Consider the following 15274-nt stretch of genomic DNA (forward strand, 5'->3'; position numbering starts at 1 on the left):
GAGTAGCAATAAAACTTTTTTTTCTATTGTCACTAATCTTCAAGGCTTATTTATTGTGCAACAGAGTCTGTCCTGTCCTGGTTAGTACAGATGTGTCATCTAAGCAGACATACTTTATAGAGAGTTTTGGAATGTAAATAACTAGATTCATATTTTAGAATTTAGATTTGGAATTCACCTTACTGTTAGTAATAGCTGAAGAAACAATAGTGGATATCTTTCTGAGGGAGTGAATAGGCAGAAATAAAGGCATGAAGGGTGGGACATGGGTGGAAATTAACAGATATTACTATTAAGTGATAATAAAATAAATATTCAGAGAAGATGACAAAACAAAAATTGTCAGATAGAAGGTTTAAAGAAACAATGCAAAAGCATCTAGTGTTTTAAAAGATATTGAGGATAATGAAGATTAGGAAAGAACATTGGATTTTTCCAAAGAATAGTTTTTGAGATATTTAAGGTAATAATTTCAGTAGAGTGTTGGGTTCTTAAGTGACACTAATGAAAATCAGTAAGGAAAAGGAGAAAGAGAGTTTGTGTATAGTAGGGTAGGGAAATCTGAAAGTTTTGTCTATCCAAATCCTCTAAAAAATACCTGAATGTCCTAACTTATTATTATTTTTATACTCAATTTATTAAAATATCTGAACAGAAAGGAACCTATGTATAAAATAATTCTAAGAGACAAACTTAAGCCAAGATCTTCTTTTAATCACTTTGAGACTTCCTGGTTTATATTGACCTTCTAACTATAGCTCTCTTCCTGTCAAATTTCTTTAGAGCACACACTACCTGAAAATAACTTACTTGCCTTCTAGTCATTGTATTCTCATTTATCCAAGAGCACGTTGGTGATTTTTTTCTTTTTCATCTTTCAATTCCATCAATGTATAAAGACATCCTATCCTATGCTGGATGCAGCTAAAATTTCAATCATTTTAGTCCCAGACTTTGCCACATCTGAGATGTCATTGAGGGATTTGCTATAATCATGTCTTTGTTCTTATCATTCTTGGGAAAATCACATTTCCAGAACTTTGGCCAGCTCTTCAACCCTGTCATAGTCCCTACACTGAATTATCTTCCTCTTCCTTGTTTTGTTTTACATAAGACTTCCATCTCACACATCTTAGAAAAGGTTGAAAGCCTATTGCATAGATAGTAGTTTCCAACAAAACCAAAAGCTGATTTCACCTGGATACTTACTTGATATTTTTGTTGGAATTTTATTGTTCAAGTTCAATTGAATTTTAATGACTGCCTTTCAAGTATATTAAGGACTGCCTCTCACAGAGAACTGCCATTAATTTATGTTTATATAATTTTTAATGCCTTACAAAACTACATATGTCTTGGACTTAAATTCCTGAAACTCTCACTCTTTCATTTCTAAATGGTCCTTATATGAATTAATAGACCTTGAGAAATGCCAACAGATTAAAATAAAATCATGGCCATTCAGTATTTAAGCAACTTAAATTTCATTTAATCTTACTACTTATTTAAAAATAAATCCACTTCATAAAAAATGTATACAATGCTTCTAATAGGACAGTAGAAGCACTTAGGTAACTTGTTAAAATCTAAACTGCTGTATAAAAACAAGATGATTATTAATATTATGGATAATAATATGGTTATAATGTGGATACTCAACAGAAAAAATATCTAATTTCAGTTTGGATTCAAATTGGTAAGTAATTTTTTCCACCACAATTTCTCCTCACCACAGCAGTAGGGAAAACACCATGAAACAACATAGTTTAGGACACCATGCACTCCATTTTGACAACAAAGATGGCAAGGCTGCACAGAGAGAGAAGCCTTTTCCAGGTTAACATAAGTGGGAGAAGGTATTTTGCAGAGAGCCTTAGGAGCTACAAAATTCTAATGGAAATTATTTCATAACCACTGTCCTTAAAATGAACCTTGTGCAAATTCATAAGTATAAGGTGAGGATAATAATAATAATAAACATTTATTGAACATTTACTAAACACCAGGAATTGTATGCAGGGCTTTGCATTTATTATCTCAATATCTGCAACAACACTAAGAGGTAGTAATATGAATAAGTACGTCAAAAGAAGAAATGAAGGTATTTGGGACATTTGGCAATGTCTGGAGATATTTTTGGTTGTCATATCTGGAAGAAGAGAGGGAAAGGCTGCCTCTGAGATCTAGTGGGTAGAGACCAAAGATTCTGGTAAACATCTTACAAAGAAGAGAACATATCCAAGCAAAAAATTTTTCAGCCCAAAATGTCAATAATGGAGAACCTGTGAAATCCTGACTTAGACTACAAATGATAAGATAATAAACATGTGGAGAGAGAGAGGCCATGTGGAGGACCCTGAGACACCAGACTTAATGGACCTTCTGGTTCAGCCTAGGTTTAGGCTAAATGCAGTTGAAAGTGAATTGACAAGAGCTGACATAATTTGGAGCAGAACAACCACCCAGCAGAATCCTGACTAAATTCCCATACTAGAGAATTGTGGAAATAATACCCTTAAGCCACTAAGTTTGGGGCTGGTTCTTTGTACAGCAATAGACAACAGAAACACTATCCTTTTAGCCATATTTGGATGTATTAATTTATTTGTTGAAATGGGCTTACATTGAAATGTAACTTACAAACTATGACATATTAATACACTCAAATTAGTAATATCATTAGAGTTTATAGTACTTTCCTATATTTGGGCTCATTCATTCCCAACAAAAAGGTTTGTTTTCTCTATGAAGCGCCAAGCAACCCCATTACTCTGATGAACTTCTTGTTGATTGAAATTTCTAATTCTTTTTCAAATGTGATGTTCCTGACATCTATCTCCCCCATCTTCTATTTGAGAGGTTGATTTTTCAACTCAGGCCCAAGGCCTTACATTTAGTTCTTTTAAATTCCATGTTGCTTTATTCATCATATCATTCCAAACTCTTTTTTTAATTTGAAAATATTTCCTATATCTCTGAGCCTCTTATCATTTGAAAATTTGGTAAGCCTGCCTTCAATTTGGCATAAAAATACTGAAGGGATCAGGGCTGTAGACAACACTCTCTATCATGCTCTTAAAATATGTGTTTCCTGGGTTGACATTTTGGAATATAGTATGTGGCAGGCACACACACTTTAGAAAATTATGATAAACTGTGAAGTTTTTAGGTGTAGGTGCAGCAGTTTATAGAAATTAAATGTAGTGGTGAAATTTTTAGAAGATGTTGTCTTCTTTTGAATTGATCCAAAATAAACAAATGAGCATGGAATCATTAATATGAGCATGTTAGGATGATGTTGAATTGGTGAAATTACAGGTTTCTACATGCTTTAGTAAATTATGATTATTTTGGTAATAATGAAACAATTCCATTTAAAGTTGGGTCACATCATATTCTCTATTAACTCATGTAAATTCACTTCTATTGGTTGGCCAAAAAGTTCGTTCTTGTTTTCTGTAACATCTTACGGAAAATTCCGACCAAACTTATTGGCCAAACCAATGCTTGCTTGGTCTATAAAGAAAAACGAAAGATAAACCATGATTTTATAGCACATGATTCTATCCACTATTCTGTTCACTGAGTACACACTTCAACAGTAACTTTGACGTGAGAGACAAAGATCTGCTCAGGAGAACCTTAAGCTCAGGTTCTCATGCTTCTGATAGCATAAACTTCTCCCTGAGTGTGATTATAACATTTAAAGATACATAGTTTTACTATAATTTCATTTGTAAATGCAAGACAACTACTCTTCATATTTTTTATATAGCTGTTTAACTGAAAAAAAAACGTTTCAAGACAGTAGGTGAGATGCTGTATTTAACCTCAATGAAACCCAACATGGATATTTTCTACAGTATTTTCAAGGGTAATTTTGAATATCTTTTTTAAAAATTTTAAGTTACTTTATATTCTGACACTTAAGCTTGTCACCCCACTGTATGGTGCATTTACTGGTACTATTTTGGTTATTTAATCACCTTGATAGTTATTTATTGATTCAGTCAGTGAACCAGCATTTTTTAATCTTTACTATATGCCCATTCAGGGAAATACAGCCTCAAGGACTTCAGTTTTCTTATATGGAATCCCATGTTGTCCACAAGTTTAATTGGTATGGAGTATAAAGAGAAGGATTTACACTCAATTCTGGTGGACATTAATAAGTAAGGGATGACAAACCTTTGTGGTTCTACATGTTTAGGCTGTATTGAACTAAAACATCTTGAAGACATGGCCACTATTGTTATTGCCAGCCTGTCATCTCCTCCTTTTCTTTGTCTTCTTTTACTTATACATCTATAAAGTTCTTAATTATAAATTTAAATATGAAATATTTTAACTACACATAAAAAATGGGAATGATATGGTGGGTACACATACACCTTCTACTTGATTTAACACTTTATCATTTGGCACATTTGCTTCAGAACATATTTTTTAAGGAAATAACAGTGAAAATCATTGGAGTCCCCCTGCCTACTCCTTTCTCTGCAGAGATAAACACCTCACAATTGGTGAATAACTTTTATGTGCATTATTTTTATAAATATTTTTTGCTAAATATGTAGGCATCCCTAATTTATACAGAATGTTTTTGAAAAAAATGCAAACAGCATGACACCATTCAGTATTCCATTTCATTTTTGGGCCACTCAACATTGTTTTGTAATTTATTCTTGTTTCATATTTGTTTTGCTGATCCATTTTAAGTGCTACATGGAATTTCATTGACTAAAATGGCATAGTTTATATATTTATTCACTTGTTTACTTTATGAGTTGTTGTCAAACCTTCAATATTATGAAGAACTCCAGTAAACATCATTGTACATGACTCCTTGAGCACATGGGAGAGGTTTCTCCAGAGTACATACTAGATATGTAACAGGTATGCATAGCTTCCACTTGATAGAATGTGTGCTCTTCCACATGATTGTATAAATTTGCATCAGCAACTGGTACATCATAATTTTATTAACAACACAATTCCATCAACAACAGTGATAGATTATCTCTTACAACATCTCTCCTGCAGTTGGTATTGGTAGATTTTTAATGTGGCCTTATGTGGTTAATGTGAAAGATTATCTACCTCATTGTTTAATTTGCATTTTCACGAGTACTAGTGCTCTTTAGCATATTTTTTAACACCTTTATTGGAGTACAATTTCTCTACAATCGTGTGTTAGTTTCTGCTGTATAACAAAGTAAATCAGCTATATGTATACATATATCCCATATACCCTCCCTCTTGCAACTCCCTCCCACCCTCACTATGCCACCCCTCCAGGTGGTCACAAAGCACCGAGCTGATCTACCTGTGCTATGCGGCTGCTTCCCACTAGCTATCTATTTTACATTTGGTAGTGTATATATGTCCATGCCACTCTCTCACCTTGTTCCAGCTTACCCTTCCCCCTCCCCATGTCCTCAAGCCCATTCTCTAGTAGGTCTGAGTTTTTATTCCCATCTTGCCCCTAGGTTCTTCAAGACCTCTGTTTTTTTGGTTTGCTTTTTAGATTCCATATATATGAGTTAGCATACGGTATTTGTTTTTCTCTTTCTAACTTACTTCACTCTGTATGACAGTCTACCTCCATCAAACTCACTACAAATAACTCAATTTCGTTTCTTTGTATGGTTGAGAAATACTCCATTGTACATATGTGCCACATCTTTTTTATCTATTCATCTGTTGATAGACACCTAGGTTGCTTCCATGTCCTGGCTATTGTAAATAAAGTTGCAATGAATATTGTGGTACATGACTCTTTTTGAATTATGGTTTTCTCAGGGTATATGCACAGGTCTGGGATTGCTGGGTTGTATGGTAGTTCTATTTTTAGATTTTTAAGGAACCTCCATATGATTCTCCATAGTGGCTGTATCAACTTACATTTCCACCAACAGTGCGAGAGGGTTCCCTTTTCTCCACACCCTGTCCAGCATTTACTGTTTGTAGATTTTTTGATGATGACCATTCTGACCAGTGTGAGGTGATACCTCAAGGGAGTTTTGATTTGCATTTCTCTAATGATTAGTGATGTTGAGCATTCTTTCATGTGCTTGTTGGAAATCTGTATATCTTCTTTGGAGAAATGTCTATTTATATCTTCTTCCCATTTTTCGATTGGGTTGTTTGTTTCTTTTTGATATTGAGCTGCATGAGCTGCTTGTAAATTTTGGAGATTAATCCTTTGTCAGTTGCTTCATTTACAAATATTTTCTCCCATTCTGAGAGTTGTCTTTTTGTCTTGTTTATGGTTTCCTTTGCTGTGCAAAAGCTTTTAAGTTTCATTAAGTCTCATTTGTTTATTTTTGTTTTTATTTCTATTTTTCTAGGAGGTGGATCAAAAAGGATCTTGCTGTGATTTATGCCATAGAGTGTTCTGCCTATGTTTTCCTCTAAGAGTTTTATAGTGTCTGGCCATACATTTAGGTCTTTAATCCATTTTGAGTTTATTTTTGTATATGGTGTTAAGGAATGTTCTAATTTCATTCTTCGCAAGTAGCTGGCCAATTTTCTCAGCACCACTTATTGAAGACACAGTCTTTTCTCTATTTTATATTCTTGCCTCCTTTATCAAAGATAAGGTGACCATATGTGCATGGGTTTATCTCTGGGCTTTCTATCCTGTTCCATTGATCTATATTTCTGTTTTTGTGCCAATACCATACTATCTTGATTCCTGTAGCTTTGTAGTATAGTCTGAAGTCTGGAAGCCTGATTCTTGCAGTTATGTTTTTCTTTCTCAAGGTTGCTTTGAATATTTGGGGTCTTTTGTGTTTCCATACAAATTGTGAATTTTTTTTTTTGTTCTTGTTCTGTGAAAAATGCTATTGGTAGTTTGATAGGGGTGCATTAAATCTGTAGATTGCTTTGAGTAGTATAGTCATTCTGACAATGTTGATTCTTCCAACCCAAGAACATGGTATATCTCTCCATATGTTTGTATCATTTTTAATTTCTTTCATCAGTGTCTTATAATTTTCTGTACAAAAGTCTTTTGTCTCCTTAGTTAGATTTACTCCTGGATATTATATTCTTTGTGTTGCAATGGTAAATGGGAGTGTTTCCTTAATTTCTCTTTCAGATTTTTCATCATTAGTGTATAGGAAATGCAAGAGATTTCTGTGCATTAATTTTGTGTCCTGCTACTTTGCCAAATTCATTGATTAGCTCTAGTAGTTTTCTGGTGCATCTTTAGGATTCTCTATTTATAGTATGTCATCTTCAAATAGTGACAGCTTTCCTTCTTCTTTTCTGATATGGATTCATTTTATTTCTTTTTCTTCTCTGATTGCTGTGGCTAAAACTTCCAAAACTATGTTGAATAATAGTGGTGAGAGTGGGCAACCTTGTCTTCTTCCTGATCTTAGTGGAAATGGTTTCAGTTTTTCACCATTGAGGATGATGTTGGCTGTGGGTTTGTCATATATGGCCTTTATAATGTTGAGGTAATTTCTCACTATGCCTACTTTCTGGAGGGGTTTTATCATAAGTCAGTGTTGAATTTTGTTGAAAGCTTTCTTTGTATCTATTGAGATGATCATATGCTTTTTCTCCTTCAGTTTTTAATAAGGTGGATCACACTGATTTATATGCATATATTGAAGAATCCTTGCATTCCTAGGATAAATCCCACTTGATCATGGTGTATGATCCTTTTAATGTGCTGCTGGATCTGTTTGCTAGTATTTTGTTGAGGATTTTTGCATCTATGTTCATCAGTGATATTGGCCTGTAGTTTTATTTCTTTGTGACATTTTTGCCTGTTTTTGGTATCAGGGTGACAGTGGCCTCGTAGAATGACTTTGGGAGTGTTCTTCCATCTGCTATATTTTGGAAGAGTTTGAGGATACATGTTAGCTCTTCTCTAAATGTTTGATAGAATTCGCTTGTGATGCCATCCTGGGTTTTTGTTTGTTGGAATATTTTTTGTTTTGTTTTGTTTTTTGTGATACGCAGGCCTCTCACTGTTGTGGCCTCTCCCATTGTGGAGCACAGGCTCTGGACTCACAGGCTCAGCGGCCATGGTTCACAGGCTTAGCCACTCCATGGCATGTGTGATCTTTCTGGACCATGGCACATACCCATGTCCCCTGCATCGGCAGGCGGATCTCAACCACTCTGCCACCAGGGAAGCTCCTGTTGGAATATTTTTAATCACAATTTCAATTTCATTGCTTGTGATGTGTCTGTTCATATTTTCAATTTCTTCCTGGTTCAGTCTCAGGACATTGTGCATTTCTAAGAATTTGTCCATTTCTTCCAGGTGGTCAATTTTATTGGCATATAGTTGCTTGTAGTAATCTCTCATGATCCATGTATTTCTGTAGTGTCAGTTGTTACTTCTCCTTTTTCATTTCTAATTCTACTGATTTGAGTCTTCCCATTATTTTATTGATGAATCTGCATAATGGGTTATCAATTTTGTTTATCTTCTTAAAGAACCAGCTTTTAGTTTTATTGATTTTTGCTATTGTTTCCTTCATTTCTTTTTAATTTATTTCTGATATGATCTTTATGGTTTCTTTCCTTCTGCTAACTTTAGGGTTTTTTTGTTCTTCATTTTCTAATTGCTTTAGGTGTAAGATTAGGTTGTTTATTTGAGATGTTTCTTGTTTCTTAAGGTAAGATTGTATTGCTATAAACTTCCCTCTTAGAACTGCTTTTGTTACATCCCATAAGTTTTGGGTCATCGTGTTTTCATTGCCGTTTGTTTCTCAGTATTTTTTTATTTCCTCTTTGATTTCTTCAGTGATCTCTTCATTATTAAGTAGTGTATTGTTTAGCCTCCATGTGTTTGTATTTTTAACAGGTTTATTCCTGTAATTGATATCTAGTCTCATAGCGTTGTGGTCGGAAAAGATACTTGATAAGATTTCAATTTTCTTAAATTTACCAAGGCTTGATTTGTGACACAATGTATGATCTATCCTGCAGAATGTTCCAAGAGCACTTGAGAAGAAAGTGTTTTCTCTTGTTTTTGGATGGAATGTCCTATAAATATCAATTAAGTCCATCTTGTTTAATGTATCATTTAAAGCTTGTGTTACCTTATTTATTTTCATTTTGGATGATCTGTCCATTGGTAAAAGTGTGGTGTTAAGGTCCCATACTATGATTGTGTTACTGTCGATTTCCCCTTTTATAGCTGTTAGCATTTGCCTTATGTATTGAGGTGTTCCTATGTTGGGTGCATAAATATTTAGAATTGTTATATCTTCTTTGTGGGTTGACTCCTTGATCATGTGTATTGTCTTTCTTTGTCTCTTATAATAGTCTTTAATTTAAAGTGCGTTTTGTCTGATATGAGAATTGCTACTCCAGCTTTCTTTTGATTTCCATTTGCATGCAATATCTTTTTCCATCCCCTCACTTTCATTCTATACGTGTCCCTAAGTCTGAAGTCAGCCTCTTGTAGACAGTATATATATGGGTCTTGTTTTTGAATCCATTCAGCCAGTCTATGTCTTTTGGATGGAGCATTTAATACAATTATTATTAAGGTAATTATCAATATATATGTTCCTATTACCATTTTCTTAATTGTTTTGGGTTAGTAATTGTACATCTTTTCCTTGTCTTGTGTTTCCTGCCTAGAAAGGTTCCTTTGGCATTTGTTGTAAAGCTTGTTTTGTGGTGCTGAATTCTCTTATATTTGGTTGTCTCTAAAGGTTTTAATTTCTCCATCAAATCTGAATGTGATCCTTGCTCAGTAGAGTAATCTTGTTTGTAGCTTTTTCGCTTTCATCATCACTTTAATTATGTCCTGCCACTCCCTTCTGGCTTGCAGTTTCTGCTGAAAGATCAGCTGATAACCTTTTGGGGATTCCCTTGTATGTTATTTGTTGTTTTTCCCTTGCTGCTTTTAATATTTTTTTGTTTGTATTTAATTTTTGGTAGTTTGATTACTATGTGTCTTGGAGTGTTTCTCCTTGGATTTATCCTGTATGGGACTCTCTGTGCTTCATGGACTTGAGTGACTATTTCCTTTCCCATGTTAGGGAAGTTTTCAACTATAATCTCTTCAAATATTTTGTCAGACTCTTTCTTTTTCTCTTCTTCTTCTGGGAGCCCCATAATTCAAATGTTCATGCATTTAATGTTGTCCCAGAGGTCTCTGAGACTGTCCTCAATTCTTTTCATTATTTTTTCTTTATTCTGGCCTGTGGTAGTTATTTCCACTATTTTATCTTCCAGGGCACTTATCTGTTCTTCTGCCTCAGTTATTCTGCTCTTGATTCCTTCTAGAGAAGTTTAATTTCATTTATTGCATTGTTCATCATTGTTTGTTTGCTCTTTAGTTCTTCCAAGTCCTTGTTAAACTTTTCTTGTATTTTCTCTGTAGTGTTTCCAAGATTTTGGATCATCTTTACTATCATTGCTCTGAATTCTTTTTCAGGTAGACTGCCTCTTTCCTCTTCATTTGTTTTGTCTGGTGGGTTTTTACCTTGTTCCTTCATCTGCTGTGTGTTTCTCTGTCTTCTCATTTTGCTTAACCTAGTGTGTTTGGGGTCTCCTTTTTACAGGCTGCAGGTTTGCAGTTGCCGTTATTTTTGGTATCTGCTCCCCAGTGGCTAAGGTTTGCTCAATGGGTTGTGTAGGCTTCTGCTGGAGGGGACTGTTGCCTGTGTTCTGGTGGATGAGGCTGGAACTTGCCTTTCTGGAGGGCAGGACTGCATCTGGTGGTGTGTTTTGGCTTGCCTCAGACTTTATTATGATTTTAGGCTGCCTCTCTGCTAATGGGTGGGGTTGTGTTCCTGTCTTGCTAGTTCTTTGGAATACAGTGTCCAGCACTGTAGCTTGCTAGTCAATAAGTGGAACTGGTCCTTAGCATTGAGATGGAGGTTTCTGGGAGAGCTTTCACCATTTGATATTATGTGGTGCTGGGATGTCTCTGGTGGACCAATGTCCTGAACTTGGCTCTCACACCTCAGAGGCACAGGCCTGACACCAGTCTGGAGCACCAAGACCCTGTCAGCCACATGCAACAGTGTGGTCTCAGCAAGGTGTTGCTCCTCCCAGAGCTTTCCTCATCTTTCCAATAGCCAAGTGCACATCCACACAGTGCTGGAGTCCTAGCAACTCCAAGTGTCCAACCCCAAACTCATGCTCTTCTCTCCTGAAGTAGTTTACTAAGTTCTTGTGTGATCGTACCTCCTCATGCCTATTTGATTTCACTTCATCCCTATTTCTGAATCAGTGTTATTTCCATGCTCACATAGTACACAGGGATATAAGAAATGACATGTCAAAATATTCTCTTTTTTAAAGGAGTAATGAAGGGACATTTATTGAGAGCCAACTGCATGCCAGATTTGGAACTTACATATTTGGGTTCTTTTTGTTGTCAACAATGCTGCAATGTAGAACTTAATATGTACTGTTTATAGACAAAAGAAATGGAGACAGCTAAGATGGTACTGCTAAGAGCAGGTGAAGCTGAGAATTCAAACCTAGACCTCTGGTTCTAAGCCTAATCCTTTTTTCATTGTCTTAACACTTCCTCCCTAGTGTTTCCCTGACTGAATTAAATCACAATTCAGCTGCTCTTTCATCTTAGCTCTTTTAAGGGTTTTATGTTTACCCAGATTTCAAAATAGTTGTAAGAGTTTCCTGAGTTTTCAAAAAAACATTTATTTCTGAAATATTTAGTCCTTTATTACTTTTAAATGCTGTTAAATTAGCTACCAGTTTACTTTGATATTATCATATCACAAGATAATGATCACCAGTGAAAGTTCAAACCAAGTGACAAAGTAGAAAGATAATTGCATGGATGTTAATTATGTAGGCTAGAGGGTTCCAAGTGCTCTGTCATGTCACCAAAAAAGATTGCTTCATTTAAAATGATAAACCTCTTTCAACTGAACACAATATTACATCAGGAAAGTTATTGCTTGGTGATACACAGATGACATAAATCTTGGCAGCTGTGATGTTTGCTAAAATGGAGACTCCCAGTTCCTGATCACTGGGACTAATTGTGACTGAGATTGAGTCTATAGCTGAGAAAGTCTCCTTAAAGAAGTATCCATAAGTGTGATGCTTTTTTATCTCTCACGTGTATTCCCCATTCACTCATGACTTATCAACAATTTCATTCTTTAGACAAATATTTAATTGCCTGCTATTTTCAAAGTACCGTATTAGGCACTAGTTATGCAATGATGCATAAGGTCTCTGCTTTCAGAAAGTGAAACCTCTATATGAGAGGACAAACACCTGACCATAAGGCCATTAATATGAACAACTTTAATAAATTTTAAAAGGATTGGGGGTGTCCTGGTGATGCAACAGTTTATGCAGCTTGAAGAATGAAAGAGGTGGAGATGGACCCAGTGGGAACACTAAGCTGGACTGTGAAAGAAGAGAATTACTCAGTCTTGCAAAAAAAAAAAAAAAATGGAAAGAGCTTAAAAGGCAGAGAAAACAGCATATGAAGGAGATTGGAAGAAAACAGAATAATCTAGAAATAATAATGATAATTATCTAAAGTGATTGAGATTGAAAGTTATAGAAGATAAGTAAAAGAAATAGCTTGATACCAGATCACAATAGTCCTTGAATGCACTAATAAAGGCTGCAGACATTATTATATAGTTTTTAAGAAGCTAGCTTCCTTTCTGATGAGGTGTCCCTGTGATCACAAGCATTTGGACAGATGCTTTAAGCTTACACCAATCACACTGCTCCTGATCCAACATCATTTATTAGGGAAAAAAAAAAAAAGACATAATGTACTCTCCACTTCAATTTTCTTTGGCACTAAAATGGATGGCCTTTTTACAACTATCATAATGCCTGTGCTGAAGGAGCCATTATTATGGCAAACATTCATTATTTTAAGGTTACTCTTTCCCCAAAAACATGAGAGCAATTTACTTGCAAAATGGAAAATTCTTGCCCATTGGGCTGTCCTACTCCCTTTTTGTCCAGGAAATGCTAACTGGTAAGAGAGAATGACTGGGGACATAAGTAATGTGATTTATCATTTTTCTTATCATCCTTCTGTCTGAGGAATCTGTGCCACACAACAGAAAGGGCCAGGATAAGAGCAGTTGACCAGGGTTCTAACTTCAGCTTTGTTACCAAATAATTGTCAATTTAAGTAATCTACTCCCACTCCACAAGCTTAAATCCCCTCATCTTTTAAATAGATCTTGACTCAATTTTCTCCCCAAACCAAAAATTTCATGTGCAATCTTGATATTAAATCAGATAATAGTTAAAAAAATAAAAGCATGGGTTTGTTCAAATTTCCTGGTATGTTATTTACAATGCCACTGGTTCTCATTACTTATTTAAATATAACAGCTGCATTCTGCTTGTATTATCATTCAAATTGAAGACACTCTTTCAATTTGAACATATCTAACAGTTGGACCATAATAAACTGTGATCTGCTCATTTAAATTTAATAGAAGTATTGTAGATGAGCTGTCAGTCAAAACCAAAAGAACAAAATATATATCATGCTCAGACATTCCTTCTTAATAAGATTTTAATTCCAATTTCCAGTTAGTCCACTGAGTGTTAATTATGGTGAAGACAGATTGCTCTGTGAAAGAAGCCACCAAACACAGTAAATTAAAGTAAATAAGAAGTCAGAGAAATATGTAGCAGTTGAAGGGGCAAGGTAAAAACCCATCAGACCAAGCAAATGAAGAATAAAAAGGCAGTCTGCCTGAAAAAGAATTAAGAGTAATGGTAATAAAGATAATCCACAATCTTGGAAATAGAATGGAGATTAAACAAGACATGTTTAACAAGAAAATAGAAGAACTAAAGAGCAAACAAACAATGATGAACAACACAATAAATGAAATTAAAACTTCTCTAGAAGGAATCAAGAGCAGAATAACTGAGGCAGAAAAACGGATAAGTGACCTGGAAGATAAAATAGTGGAAATAACTACCACAGACCAGAATAAAGAAAAAAATAATGAAAAGAATTGAGGACAGTTTAAGAGACTTCTGGGACAATATTAAATGCACCAGCTGTCAAATTATAGGGGTCCCAGAATAGGAAGAGAAAGAGAAAGGGACTGAGAAAATATTTGAAGACATTATATTGAAAACCTCCCTGATATGGGAAAGGAAAGAGTCAATCAAGTCCAAGAAGCACAGAGAGTCCCATACAGTATAAATCCAAGGAGAAACACACCAAGACACATATTAATCTAAAATTAAATACAAAGAAAATGTATCAAAAGCAGCAAGAGAAAAGCAACAAATAACATACAGGAAATCCCCAAAAGGTTAACAGCAGATCTTTCAGCAGAAACTCTGCAAGCCAGAAGGGAGTGACAGGACATAATTAGAGTGATGGAAGGGAAAAAGCTACAAACAAGATTACTCTACCCAGCAAGGATCTCATTCAGACTTGGTGGAGAAATTAAAGCCTTTAGAGACAAGCAAAATCTAAGAGAATTCAACATCACCAAACCAGCTTTACAACAAATGCTAAAGGAACTTCTCTAGGCAGGAAACACAGCAGAAGGAAAAGATGTACAATAACAAACCCAAAACAATTAAGAAAATGGTAATAGAAACATATGTATAGATAACTACCTTAAATGTTAATGGATTAAATACTGCAACCAAAATACATAGATTGGCTGAGTGGATACAAAAACAAGACCTGTATATATACTGTCTACAACAGACCCACTTCAGACCTAGGGGCACATACAGACTGAAAGTGAGGGCATGGAAAATGATATTCCATGCAAATGGAAATCAAAAGAAAGCTGGAGTAGCAATTCTCATATCAGACAAAATAGACTTTAAAATAAAGACTATTACAAGAGACAATGAAGGACACTAAATAATGATTAAGGGATCAATCCATGAAGAAGATATAACAATTCTAAATATTTATACAACAAAATTGTTGCACCTTGACACATGATGCAAATGCTAACAACCATAACAGGGAAAATTGACAGTCACACAATAATAGTAGGGAAAAATTACACCCCACTGTCACCAATGGACAGATCTTCCAAAATGAAAATAAATAAGGAAACACAAGCTTAAATGATACATTAAACAAGATGGACTTAATTGATATTTATAGGACATTTCATCCAAAAACAACAGGATACACATTCTCTAAGATAGATCATATATTGGGTCACAAATCAAGCCTTGGTAAATTTAAGAAAATTGAAATCATATCAAGTATATTTTCCAACCACAATGCTATGAGATTAGATATCAATTATAGGAAAAAAAGCTGTAAAATATACTAACA

The sequence above is a fragment of the Grampus griseus genome (assembly GCF_964374135.1).
Source record: "Grampus griseus genome assembly, chromosome: 20".
In the NCBI taxonomy this organism is placed as follows: Eukaryota; Metazoa; Chordata; class Mammalia; order Artiodactyla; family Delphinidae; genus Grampus; species Grampus griseus.